Source organism: Schistocerca serialis, chromosome 7 (genome assembly GCF_023864345.2).
Source record: "Schistocerca serialis cubense isolate TAMUIC-IGC-003099 chromosome 7, iqSchSeri2.2, whole genome shotgun sequence".
Lineage (NCBI taxonomy): Eukaryota > Metazoa > Arthropoda > Insecta > Orthoptera > Acrididae > Schistocerca > Schistocerca serialis.
In genome coordinates this window covers 601549005-601564110 of record NC_064644.1, presented here as the reverse complement: position 1 = coordinate 601564110, position 15106 = coordinate 601549005, and the positions used below count along the sequence as shown (strand labels likewise).

At 40.0% G+C, this 15106-nt stretch overlaps 1 protein-coding gene across 3 annotated transcripts in view; it reads left to right on the top strand.

Moving 5' to 3' along the window:
• LOC126412277 (1-phosphatidylinositol 4,5-bisphosphate phosphodiesterase-like) overlaps window positions 1-15106 on the top strand; it is a 613130-nt gene that overhangs the window by 163310 nt on the left and 434714 nt on the right. The gene's annotated exons all lie outside the window — the stretch shown is intronic.

Sequence of the window (15106 nt, the reverse complement as noted above, 5' to 3'; positions counted from 1 at the left end):
AAGACCCATGAATTGTCTCGCCACTTTTCAGCCCGTTTCCTTCTGAAATTTTGTCACAGGCTTCGCAACTTTTCCCGACAGTACCACCGGTTAACAGTTTGTCCCTGAGGCACGAATTCATGTTGAACTAATTCTTCAAAGTCGAAGAAAATTATCAGCGTGGCTTCCATATTTGACCTGACTTGACGTTTTTTTTTTTTTTTGTTCAAATGGCTCTGAGCACTATGGGACTTAACATCTGTGGTCACCAGTCCCCTAGAACTTAGAACTACTTAAACCTAACTAACCTAAGGACATCACACACATCCATGCCCAAGGCAGGATTCGAACCTGCGACCGTAGCAGTCACGCGGTTCCGGACTGCGCGCCTAGAACCGCTAGACCACCGCGGACGGCGTTTTTTTTGTCTTGGAGAACCTTTCCCGACCCATTGTGAAGACTGAACCTTGGTCTCAACATCATAACCGTAGACCCACGTCTCATCTCCAGTTGTGATTCTCTTAAGGAACATCTCGTTCTCATTTGCGGCCGGCCGCTGTGGCCGAGGGGTTCTAGGCGCATCAAACCGGATCCGCGCTGCTGCTACGGTCGCACGTTCGAATCATGTCTCGGGCATGGATGTGTGTGTTGTCTGTAGGTTAGTTAGGTTTAAGTAGTTCTAAGTCTAGGGGACTGATGACATCTGATGTTAAGTTCCATAGTGCTTAGAGCCATTTGAACAATCTCATTTGGGCATTCCAAAAGCTCTTGACTCATGAGCCGTTGGACGAACGTGGCTGCAACACGATGCATTCCAAGATGCTGTGCTAGGATTTCATGACATGATCCAACTGAAGTGTTACACTCTTCTGCAGCCTCTCGAACAGTCGGACTTCGAATGCTCCGCACAATTACATTGACGTTTCTGACATGAGCATCGACGGTAGACGTCGATGGGCGTCCTGTACTTGGGTCTTCTTTAACTTCCGACTTCCTATTTTTAAACCATATGAATCATTCGTAACATCGACTACAGCTTAAGCATTCATCACCGTAGGCGTTCTCTGTCATTTCGTGTGTCTCTGTAAAGGTTTTCTTGAGTTTCACGCAAAATGTAATGCAGACGCTTTGGTTCTCTAACTCTGCCATCCCAAAATTTGTAAACTAGGTGACACAACGTTCTACTCAATACACCACTGAACAATAACTAATAGGCATACAACAATCGAACTTCCGGTAGTTATACGTTAAACGCAGGCTGGAGCAGGGATGCCAACGGCATTTCGCACCAACACACCATTGGCGCGAAATTACGAATGTTCCGGCATTTACTTTTTAACAGAAGTCGTATAGCAAGAATTAAACATTAACAAAAAACTACCATCCATCAAACAAAAATCTCAAATTAGTACAGCCTAAGCCATTTTAATAATCGTAATTTTCGCAAAAAGCATTTCTAAATACACCGACAAGACAGACGTAACCATCTTTGTAACGGTCTCATGTAATGTATTTTCTTTAAATGAAAAATCAATACTAAATTTATGTCTGAAATTTTACAGAGCTATGGAAATTTTGTAATTAAAAATTTCGACGTGGGAAAAGTGTTCGGAATGATGAAAAATTAGATTCTAAATCGTACCAGTAAAGAACAAAACCCACAAGCTGATAATTACATAGTCGTAATTTTTGCAACAACAATTTTAATCCGTCAGTACACGCAGGCGGTCTGTCAGACCAAGGAGAATATTTTCACATTGATGCAATGTCTGAAAGTTGTTTCCAAGAAGCTATCTTCTCAGTACCTTTAAGTGAGTGTAATAGGAGTCGTTTGGTATGGTATATCTGGTATTTCAACAATAGCACTTTCGGTTAGCTCACAACAAAGAGGCCTAGGGTCTCACAGGCCAGCCGCGTGCACTGGTGTCAGTTTATTGTTAGCTCCGCCAAGGTTATCCACGCGCGCACATGTTTGCGGTATCTGCTAAGTTTAGTGGTAGAACGGACTTTTTCGTGCTTTGTACCTTATTTGAGTATGTTATAAATGTTGTAACTGCATCATGGCTTATTCTTACGAGGCACAGGAGGAGAGAATTAGGAACTTGATTGAAGAAGTAATGGCTGAAAGTGACGCTGGTGATTCTGAAGATGGAGAAATCGACTTGGAAGAAATCCAGGACCCAGAGGGGAAAAGTGATTCCGGCACCGAACAAAAAACCTCGAGTGATGAATCAGAAGACAGTGATTCTGGTGCTGACAGTGATGCGTTTGTCGTTAAAAACGGAACAGTATGGAACTCGCGTGCTCCGCCAAAGAACTCCCGCACTCGTTGTCATAACATCACAACTCATTTACCAGTTGCGAAAAGTGCTGCAAAACGTGCTACAAATCCTCCACAGTGCTGGGAACTGTTTTCTGGTGAAAACATTATACACATACTCGTTGACTGCACATTCAGAGTATCCAGGGAAATTTTCCAAGGGAAAGAGATGCACAACAAACTAATAAAGCTGAAATAAAGGCCTTATTGGGATTATGGGACTAGTGCAGCAGGGGATACAACCCGTCGGCTTTGAACAATGACGTCACAAGTCGCCAGAGAGCATGTATTACAGAGATGAAAGAGCTGAGGAGAATGTTGAGAAACAAAGGAATGCGAGAGAGATAAACATTGATCTTGTCAAAAGCATAAGTGTTTTTTGACTTTAAAAAAAAAAAATCTCATGAGATAGAATAAACTGATCCTACTTTATTAAGCAATATCTTGTCAAAAGCCGAGAAGCGATTGTTCTTAATGTTCTAGCTCCCTTCAGTACGTAATAAGTGTTTTTTGACTTAAAAAAAAAATCTCACGAGATAGAATAAACTGATCCTACTTTATTAAGCAGCTCCCTTCAGTACCTAATAAGTGTTTTTTGGCTTTTTAAAAAAAAATCTCACGAGATAGAATAAACTGATCCTACTTTATCAAGCAATATCTTGTCAAAAGCCGAGAAGCGATTCTTCTTAGTGTTCTAGCTCCCTTCAGTACGTAATAAGAGTTTTTTGGCTTTAAAAAAAAAAATCTCACGAGATAGAATAAACTGATCCTACTTCATTAAGCAATCAGTAAAGAAACGAAACTAAAACATAACAGCTTTATTATTATTTATTATAGTTGTGTCGTCAGTGTAAAGGCGAAGTGAAGGATGTTGTTGTGATGGGGGTTTTGGAAGTACACATTCGAAAATGTCATGCTGATACTAGAGCTGGAAAACGAAAAAAGATCGCCAGCTCCCAAATTTCTGTTACGTACTTCGCAACACGGAAATACACATATTGGTGGAATAAGAAAGTGAAATAAATATTAAGTACCAGCCAAATAAAAAACAAACAATTAAGTTAATTAAACCACACGTTTAATGATGTACCGAATATCAAGCGATCGCTTTTAGATTAACATTCAATTATTTTAATGATAGTGCTTATTAGAACACAGAACTGCTTTATTATCTATGCCTCGAAGTGAAGACATTACGATCTATGACTAAGGAATGACGTCATTGTTCAAAGCCGACGGGTTGTATCCCCTGCTGCACTAGACCCGGGATTATTGTACTATGCTGGTGTAATACGCGCCCCTCGACTAAGTCTTACAAGATTTGTGGCGAACAGATGGCACAGGAGTTGAAATATTTCATCTCACAATGGGCATAAACAGATTTCGTTTTCTCCTTCGATGCCTCAGATTCGACGATAAACAAACGAGAACGGAAAGGGAGAAAACAGATCACATGGCGGCGATAAGACAGGTGTTCAGTCTAATTGTTGAAAACTTTCAGAAGGCTTGTACAGTTTCTGAATATGTGACAGTCGATGAAAAGCTAGAAGCATTCCGTGGAAGATGTAGATTCTGACAGTACATGCCAAATAAGCCAAACAAGTATGGAGTAAAGATTTTTGCAGCAGTGGATGCCAGAATGTTTTACACACTCAACATGGAGGTGTATGTTGGGCAACAGCCTGAAGGCCCTTACAGACAGGACAACAGACCAGTAGAACTTGTTCAGAGACTTTGCCAACCTATCCTGAATACAGGCCGCGACATAACTTGCGACAGTTATTTTACAAGTTACGAGATTGCAAACACATTGATTAATAAGAAGACGACCAACGTTGGTACCCTGAGGAAGAACAAGAGACAAGTCCCATGAAAATTTATTAACACTAAAAACCGACAAGAAAAGTCATCTATGTTTGGGTTTCAGAAAAATTGCTTCTTAGTCTCTTATGTGCCGAAACGAAATAGAGTGGTATTACTACTGTCAAAGATGCACCACACTGGAAATATTGACGAAAATACAGGGAATGATAAAAAACCAGAAATTATCACTTTCTATAACCTTACTAAGGGTGGAGTTGACGTTGTAGACCGAATGAGTGCAAAATATAATGTAGCTAGAAACACAAGAAGATGGCCAATGGTTTTTTTTTGTAGTATCATGAACACAGCGGCGATAAATGCTGCAATTATTTTCAACTCAAATCAGAAAGAACAACTGAGGAGAAGAGTTTTTGAGGCAGCTTTCTTTTGCGCTTCTGCATGATCATCTTCAGCAAAGAGTAATGTCAAAAATATTGCCAAGCAAGATAACTGAGAGAACTGGAGAGCTTTGCAGTCTGAAAATTTCTGAATTGGAATCAACTGCAACTTCACGAGGACAGTGTGTGGACTGCAAAAGCAAAAACAGAAAAACAAGATATATTTGTAAGAACTGCAAGAAATACATTTGCCTTGAACATTCTGTTACAGTGTGCCAAGCCTGTATCGACAAAATACCTGATTGAATACATGCATTATTTTGATAACAGCAAAATTTTATGTATATCTGTTTGTGTAAATATTTTTGACCAAAATATTAAATTTATCCCTTAAATATATTTACTAAACTGATTTTTAATGATATTACTTCATTTAATAATGCTTCCCTCCATAATATACATCTAAATGCAAATTCAGAAAGGTAGAAACTGCTGCGTATACTGCCGTCCTGTTTCGAGGTTCGTGCACCGCTGGGTTAAGTACGCCAACAACTTTCTCAGAGTAATGTAGTTTTTTTGAACGAAAGATCAAATTTTACAGTTCCATGGAAATTTTGTACTTAGAAATTTCGACAGTATAAAAGTGTTTGAAATTATGAAAAATTAGATTCTTAATGGTATTGGTAATGAATATGATCAGGTAATGAAAGATGAAAGTGGAAGAAACGTATTCTGTTTCCAAATCGCAAAAACATTCTTCACTTATATTATCTTTATTATAGACGTGGCATCTGAATATATATTTTAAGAGACTAAAGCCAGGTTCAGACACGCAACAGAAGTGTCGCTTTAGCTAGTGGCAAACTGCAGTTGCAATGTAGTTGCATGTCTAACTCAGAGCTTTTAGTGACACAACTGAAGAGACACAACTTTTGTCATCCCACAAAAAGTTCCAACTTGGTTGAACTTTCTTGCGCCACTTTCGTTCCGTCGCTGCTACCTGGTGACTGTAATTCAAAACACAACCATTCTGCCGAAATTATTGTGCTGCTATACTCCATTCGATTTCAGTGTGTTTCCATTTTACTATTGAAATAAAATGAAAACAGCTTCTGGGACTACAAGAACAACAACTTATGTTTGGTTTTGTGCAACTGTGTGTGTGTGTGTGTGTGTGTGTGTGTGTGTGTGTGTGTGTGTGGGGAGGGGGGGGGGGGGGGAAACAAAATATTTGTAAACCACGGACTTGTATAAATTGTGGATTATATGAAGGAAATAGCTCCCTAGTGAGATGTGGTAGCTGTTAAACTAAAAATTATTTACTCGAAATGCTTATATCAACGAAAACAATAAGATTCCAAAATCTTTGAAGAATGGCTTGCCTGCAGATGATATTCACATGCCAGCTATTGGCTATTTTGCCATTGCAAACAGCATTTTCGTCTGCGAGTGTTATTTCTTTTATACATGTGTTTGTGGCCCCCGATTTAGCGATGTGCAAAATCTATTTTCGGATATAACATTTGGGTTTTGTCTTCCTTATATTTTACTCTTGACACAGCTCTAAAGTTATAACCTGCACTATAACATTCATTCCTGCCCAAATGATTTCAGTTAATGCCGTATTGAAAGCCATGCTACTATGTAGATTTTGTGGCGTCCTCTGTGAACAGTATCTCACGATGCCACTACAAAAGCCATAAGTTGTGCGCCACATTATTGGCGTGTGAACCGGCTTAATTTATTGTTGTCGTGCATGATACCCATTACTCGAAAATAGTTATCAACAAAACCGGTCAACTATCGACTCGGAAGACGTACTCTGAAGATGTACTGGCAACTGATTTGTGATTGTTGATAAGCTCCGGCAGCAGAGCAAAAATGTTCTAAGTAACTAAGTTGCAGTAGGTGAAAAATGAAAATTTACAGGGTCATATGGATTCAGCATGCATATAAGTACCATAGTAACATGGAAGCAAATCGAACATACGAATTTAAAGCTTTTGAACTTTATTTCTATGCTTGCACCACATTCGTCAGAGTATGGTATAATAGAAATTGTTCCGTTTCGGCTTAAATTGTGTCTGTTGTTGATACGATTGATGTAGGCTGCTGGAGTGCAGTGATAAAAATTATGCAGGTTTTGTGTATTTTTTGGTTGATGTGTTGTGTACATGGTCTACATTTCATGAGTACTAGGAATAGCGATGGAGATTTGTGTGTTGAAATTTTAAATGTAGCCGTGTGAAATGACTTAAATGATCTATGATGCTTGTTACTTTGTAACCAACTGTAGGCGTCTCTGAGGGAGCAGTTTAAATACTTCAGGTGTCATGCTGTTTCATGTCTTTTGAATGAAAGCATTATCATGGCTTTCCCCATAAAATTCGACCGTAGGTCAATATCGACATAAGTGGTTGACTTCACTCACCTCCATTCATCTTCCACAGCGTTAAGCTAGTTGACGTGCGATATCTACATAATATGCACTAAAATAATCGTTGAAGGTTTGTGTAATACAGCTTTTCAGAATTTTAATTTGCGTTTTTATAGCGAAAATTGCATTTCATATGCCGCAATTGTAGACACTGAGGTATGCTTCAGTTGCAATTATTACCACAACGCATAACCCACATTCTCATTCGTTGGCATATCAAATTGTCACCTCCCAACTTATTCTAGACCTCTTGCTACATTGTAGATTAGTCTGTCATCACAAATATGATGTTGAGGAGATTGTGGAGGGGAAAGGGGCAGCACTTTCACTTGCGGTGGCAGTGGAGGGTGCACTGTTTTGAAATTTTCTAGGAGATTAAATGTGTGGTGGACAAGGGCTTAATCTCAGAACCTTACGTACTGTTTGCCCCAAAGAAAGACAATGGATGAGAAGCATTTTCCTCGACAACTCACCAATGCTCATTGGGCTTATCAGTCTATTTGAATTGTCTGTTTGCTATACACTGAATGTAACAGTGTATAGGTGTTCTGGGAACCAAGAAATAGGCAGAATCCCTCAAGACCTACTTTATGAGTGCCCCCTTGCCCCATGATATGGGCACCCATGGAATTCCAATTGATTCCAGTTACATTCCCCTCTTCTGCATCACCTGGAGTGTGACAACCTATGTTGCATGTTTCATACATGAATCTCATAAGTTTGGATATGTGGTTTGGAAGGCCACATATGAAAATTGTTACTAAGGCAAAACAGAACCATGTGGAGCATCATAGCTTGTATTGGGTGTATTTTTTCTGCAATTTGTAACTTTAGAGTTCTCAATTTCAACATTCATTTATAGGAAGTTCTCTAGTCTAATATCTGAGTTCCTTAAAAATGAAAATATGCATTTGTGGAGTTTCATTGTGTCGGACTTTGTTTCTGCTGTTTTAAATAGCGATTCCATTTTCGCTAAATTTTAACTGGTGGTGATATGTTTCCACTCCAGGTGATGTATTTATGGTATCAATGATGAGCTCGTGTGTAGTGTGAATACATTTAGTACTTAATACTGATTATAACAAAAACCAGTTTCAGTGAAACTGTGAGTTACACAATCACAATACAAGACAGAAAAATAATGTCTATGTGTACTTTTCCTCTTTGTCAAATTTTATAGGGGGTTTCTGTGTTTTTGTGTAGGGACCCATAATAATTTTCCATATGGTATAAACTAAAAACTGGAGACTCCCTTTAAATGCAGAAGAAGGTTAGTAACATAGCTTATTAGCCATTCTTGCTGTAAATTATATATTTATCCAAATTTCTGTTGGTTGTAACAATGTTCATTGTAAACAGGTCCTTATTCTTGTGGAACACAGATAGGTCTAATCTGTTGTATCATAAATATTCGTCTGGCAAAATACATGATGTATGGGCTACAATTACACACAAACAAATCCTGATAACAAAAGACCTTGACATTTTATGTTGTTACGCAAATACCCAATCAACAGAGACACTCTGCAAGCCATGATCCTCACCATTTAATGAACAGCGCTGAGTCGAACGGCACCTGCATGCCAGTGATAGGACACACCTGTCGCAACTTGTTGATAAACTATGCAGTTCAACAGATGCCTCCCAGTGCCGTCTTCCAGCAGGATGTTGCCATCTCCCCCCCCCCCCCCCCCCCCCACCTCTCCCCCCCTCCAAATCTCCCCCTCCTCCACTAGTGTGGAGATGTTACCACATTTCTCCATAAGACATTACCACATTTCCCACATGAGAAGTTTCCTCAGTATTGGAAAGGGTAAGGGGGGGGGGGGGTGGGTCTCATTGCCTGGCCTGGTCTCCTGACTGCTGGATTCAGTGTGTGGTGGTTTATCAGGGACATTGTTTACAGAACAAGACTTTGAGATCTGGCAGATTTGAGACAATGGGTCTACGCTGCAGTCGAGGCCAGAACACCCATCATACTTCTGAACATGGGAAGTGGAGTACCAGTTTGATATCTGTTGAACTAGAAACAGTGCCCACATTGTACTGTACCAACAAGCTTAAAATGTTTGAGCTACTGTGTACAATGTGGGACAAATAAATTTATAAACCTTAATAAGGACTGAAATATAAACAAAAGTTTTTGTATGCCTCTCTCCAGGACACCCTGTAGATGCTGTGTTAACATCTGTTTAATGTAACTGAGATAAAAGTATCTTTCTTTCATGCATAATGTGTTAAATCTAGTTTGAGGAAGCACAGATAGTTAATAGCCATTTAATGATGGGTAAGTGTGAATACAGCTTATAGTTGACATTTTACTTTGTTAAATGTACCATAAAATGCTACATGTACCTGATAGTTTATTCGGGATTGGTAGATCATGAAAAATGAATGAATAAACCAAGTTCAGTTTCTTTTTCTGTGAAAAATATTTGTTACTATATTGCTGTGCAAATACAAGTCATTATGTGGTCTGGGCTTAGAGTTTCTGAAGAACTGTTCAAGTGTTTGTAGAGTTACACTGTGATGGCTGCAAAGCAAGGTAATCATCACACATCATGCAGATACTTGGCGAGGAAAAGAACTTTATGGACATTGGCAATGCCCTGCTGTATCTTGGTTGTTCTGGTGCAAGTGAATATATGGGTCACATGTATATCCCACCCTATGTCCTACCTAATTTGTGTTGAGTCATGCCTCCTTCAGCCATTCCCCACTCTTACATGGAAAGGGAATACTGAGTCTAGTAGTTGTCATTTGTGTGTGTCAGTTTGCTGATCCTGGGAAATGGGCAACTTTTTTGTCTTTATTTCATCATAGTTCTACTTAAAACCCCTCTTGCCTACGTAGATATTCTGGAACAACTGATAGAATATAGGACCTTAAAGAACAAAAAGTCAGTAGTAACATTTGTGGACTTCATGAAGGCATATGGCCCTGTTATTAAACAGACTCCTGGAAGAGCCCTGAAAAACAGAGGACTAGACAGCAGTACACAAGACTTGACAACAGAAATTCTGACAGCCACAAAGACATGGATAACATTCAGAGGAGCACTATTGGAAGAGTTTGAGAAGAAGACTGGTGTCAAACTGGTAAATGGGTTGTCTTCAGTTTTGTTCAACATAATACTGAATGAAGTAATCAAACAGTGCGGAGCAATAAGCGATGTAATGGGAATATCAGAGAAATATTTTACAGACATCATATCAGTAGCAAGTGAGAGGGAAGGAGTCACAAAGAAACAATTGGAGAACTCAATGCAAACTTTCAATAAGATGGATCACCTACAACAAGACAAAGCCACAGTATACTGGAAAACACCAAAAAGCATTGTGAAAAAGGTTGAAAGCTTTAAAGATCTGAGAGTATGAAAAATAAAAGGTCAGCCTTCTGCCCAACCAGAAGTTATACAACAAAAAGAATATATCTATAGGTGCAAGGATCAGACACTACAAGGCAATGTTGAGGAACATATGCAGGAAGATATGGTGCATAACAACTGGAGAAAGAAGAGAGAAAAATACTGAGGAAAATACTGGGCTGTAAAGGAGATAATGAGAGGTGGATGCAAAGACATAGGAAAAAACTGCACCAGTGCATGAGGACAATATCAGGAGGAATCAGACCAAAGGGGCAAGATTTGTGGGACATGTGATCAAGATGACTATGGACAGAATAATGAAAAGAGCATGGGAAACAAAGGTGAAGACAAGGAACCAAGTGGATTGTTGAACTCCGGAACAATTGGTCTGAGGTAGGGATCCAGGTGGTCAGGAAAGAAATTAGGGAAACAAGTACACAATGCCAGAGATCAACAGCAGCGAAAGGTACAGAGAAAGGATAGAGAGACACCAGTGCACAATCCAAGAGAATAGAATACCAAAGGTCAAGGAATGAGAGTGGGAAGGAAGAAGATTAAGGATGAAGAGGTTCTGGGGCGAGAAGGAGAAATATGTTCATGTGATCCTGAGGCTGTAATGGAAGTAGTAGTAGTAGTAGTAGTAGCAGTAGAAGAAGAAGAAGAAGGCTCATATGGTTATTGGCCTACAAACTAAGTCCAACATAATATCAGTGTCATCCTGTCCCTTACTCTTGCCAGTGTTCTCCACATGTTCCTCTCCTTGCTGATTGTATGAACAATGTCCTCATTTCTTACCTTAGTCCACCAAATTTTCGACAGCCTCCTATAACATCACTTCTCAAATACTTTGATCATTTTTTCCTGGTTTTTGCTTGTTCCATGACTCACTTCCATGCAATGCTGTATTCTTGCTCAGATTAAGGCTGATATTTGGTTACGAGTAGACTCCTTTTGGTCAGGAATGCTGTCTTTGTTTCTGGTAGTCTGCTTTTTATGTCCTTACATCATCCACCATATGTTATTTTGCTTCCCTAGGTAAGAGAATTCTTCCACTTCATCTACTTTGCAATCACCTTTATGAAGGTAAGTGTATTGCTATTCTCATTTCAGCTACTTCTCATTACTTTCATCTTTCTTTGGTCTACCCTTTGTCCGTGTTCTGTAATCATTATAAGTTCATTGCATTCAGCAAGTCCTGTAATTCTTTCTTACTTTTGCTGAGGATAGCAAAATCATCAGCAAATTTTGTCATTGATATCCTTACACCCTGAATTTTAATTCCACTCTGTTCCTGTCATTGCTTCTTTTATATATAGATCAAATAGTAGTGGTGGAAGACTTCATCCCTGTCCCACACCCTTTTTAATCTGAGCATTTCGTTCTTGGTCATCCATTCTTATTTTTTTAATGCATTGTATATTACGCATCTTGTTCTGCAGCTTACACTGACTTTCCTGAGAATTCCAGACACCCTGCACCATTTTACATTATTCAATGCTTTTTTTAGGTTGAAAAAATCTATGAACATGCCTTGATATTTCTTCAGTCTTGCTTCCATATCAAGTGCATGCAATGTGAGAACTGGCTCTCAAGTGCCTTCACCTTTCATACAGCCAAACTAATCATCATCCAACAGTTCCTCAATTTTCTTTTCCATTCTTTTGTATATTATTCTTCAGAGCAACTTTTTTGTGTGAGCTACTACACTACTTGTACTATAGTTTTCACACTTAACTTCACTTGCTAACTTTGAGATTGTGTGGATGATATTTTTTGGTGGGACAACCTCAAAACAGTCCCTGTTTTAATCATCCTCCCTGCAGACAAAGGATCCACCACTGTCATGATGAATTGCAGAGACTACTTGACCAGAAGGCTTCTGCCTACTCTCGTACTTCTTACGACCTCTGTCTGTTCATCCCAGAATTTCAACATAACCTCCAATCCCTACTGAAATCCTTAGGCATCCCAAAATCTCTCCCCAGATTTCATCTCCCTTCTCACTTCAGCAATCCTCCTCACACCCACTTTCTATATACTTCCCAAAATGCCAAAAATCCTGGGTACACCGAGTAGCTAGTTATTGTGCTTGTTCATCAACACCTCCAAACCAATTGTCTGAAGCCTAATTTCTCATATCAAAGATACGAAACACTTCCTTTACAGACTCTTGACGATTCCCACCCCATTCTCTCATTTTCATGGTCTTGCCAGCTCTCCTATCTCCTTCCAACTCCACACCCAGTTCCTCATTCCGAACTATATCCTCGTACACTTCTGCATGGTACAGGGCATGTAAAAATAATCTGCAACACAGCTATTGGCACCTGCATGACACCCTCCTTTGCCAACCTGTTTATGGAAAATCTAGACGAAGCCTTCCTAACCTACCAAAACCTAAACCCCTTGTCTGGTTAAGGTTCAGTGATGATATACTCATGATCTGAACTCAGGATCAAGACACCCTGACCTCATTCCTCCACAACCACAACACCTTCTCTCCCATCGACGTCACTTGGTCATCCTCAATCCACTGTGCCACCTTTCTGGACATTGACCTCTATCTCTGTGATGGTTCCATCCACACCTCTGTTTATATTAATGCAACTAACCACCAAGAGTACATGCGTTTAGACAGCTATGATCTCTCCCACACAAAAAAGTCACTCCCAGACAGGCTGGCCAACCTTGGACAGTAAATATACAGTGACGAGAACTGCCTTTCTGAGTATGCTGAAGCTCTTACAATGGCCTTCACAGACTGTCCATACCACCCAGACCTAGTTCTGCAAACATATTTCTTGTGCCATATCCTTACATGTTTCGAATCCACTCAATGCCCCCCCCCCTCTCCCCCCAAGAATGAGCTGCAAAGGAGTGCCCCCCTTGTCATCCATAATCATCCCAGACTGGAGCAACTGAACCATATCCTTCATCATATCATCATGCCCAGAAATGAGGGACACCCTACTCAAGAATCACCCCTCCCTTAAGTGGAATTCTGTCACCCACTCAACTTACTCAAGGCCCTGGTCTATCTCTAGGCCAGTCCCACTCCCAGCCCTTTGCCTATGGGGTCACATCCCAGTGGAAGACTCAGGTGCAAAACCTGCCTAATTCAACAACCCTGCACATCCTATACCAGTCCTGCCACAGTATTATCCTATCCCATCTGAGTGGGGCCACCTGGAAAAGCAGCCATGTGGTAGGACAGCTCTGCTGCAATTACTGCTTATAATTTTATAAGGGCATTACCATCAACCAGCTGTCCACCAGAATGAATAGCCACCACCAAACTGTGACCAAGAACAAAGTTGACATACTGCTGAACACAACATGTTCGAGTTCAGTTGCTGCTTCACAACCTATGGTGTCTGGAGCCTCTTTAGCACCAGCATTTTTAAACTAAGTAGACAGCAGTTATCCTTGCCACAAATCCTTCACCCCTGTAGTTCTCCTGGCTACAGTCTCTGCTAACCCTCTGCACTGCACCCTCTACACAACATTTTTCCCCTTCCTCTGTCCTGTCACACCCTCCCAATCCACACTTCCATATCATCTCCATCAAGCACCACACCTCATTGGCTGTGGTACATATGTATTGCACACCAAGCCCATAAACCTGCCACTCCTGCTTGCTGCACATCTATCCCTCCCTTCAGGATGTTAGATACCTGTCCCATACCTGCCTTCCTGCTTCTAATCCTGTTCTCCCCCTACTTACCTACACAACCCCCACCCCAGACCATGCACAGTTGTGTGTATGGGGTGGGGATGGGGGTGTGTGTGCATCCCTGTGCCTGACAATGGCTCAATATTTCTTCTGTTCAAAGAGTTGTCTCCATTATTCGTAAATGATTCATATCTGTATATTCTGCTGTCACTTTCATACATGTATAACAAATATACACTGATATTTGAACAGTATCATTTCCTAACTAAAATTTTCTCTGACCAGAAACTAGTCAATACTGGTGACTCATAGAGATTCCTCTGCTCCCAGCACCCCTGCAAGGAGTGCCAAGTTGTACTGTGGGCATGCTACATCATTCTTGTCTACTGTATAAGTTAAATCAGTTTCTCTTGCATAATTTTCTCCGGAGCTTTAGATATACCGGGGGAACACTGACTGACCTGATGGTATTTGCACCATCTCTCCTACCATTTTGTACATGGAGATTACATTAGATGTTTTCAATGACTCTGGGAAGTTCCCAGTTTGCAAATAATCAACTGTTTATTTAAAGGAATTGTATTATTATGGACAAATTTCTTCAAAATTATGATAAACTAGTTTTCTTATTGCTTTCACAACTCCACCTCCAGTGTCAGAGCTAATGAATCTTGTCTTGGAACAAGAGTTAGTTTTATACTTCATAGATGCAGATTTCATTTTAAAAGTCATTGTTAGCATATTTTCTGTAATACCGACAAAGAAGTCATTAAACAGCATAGCTGCTGCTGAAGGATTACTGACCTCATTGTTGTTTAATGTAATTGTAAAATTTTCACTGTGTCGCTATTTTCCCCATTTTGTGTTTTTATATGCTTCCACATGACTTTTATATTGTTTGATGGGCTATTTATGTAGTCGTTTTTTAGCATACGTAATCTTGTTTAGTAAGTACATTTCATAGCAAGAATGCAGCTCTGGTGATGATGATATATGATAATCAAAGCCATGGGGAAGGATATGGTTCAGTTGCTCCAGTCTGGTGTGATTCTGGGTGATAAGGGGGGATTGGTCAATTTAGAAAAGTAGTACAGAAGTTTATATTTTCCTTTTAGGATGGCCTTACCCC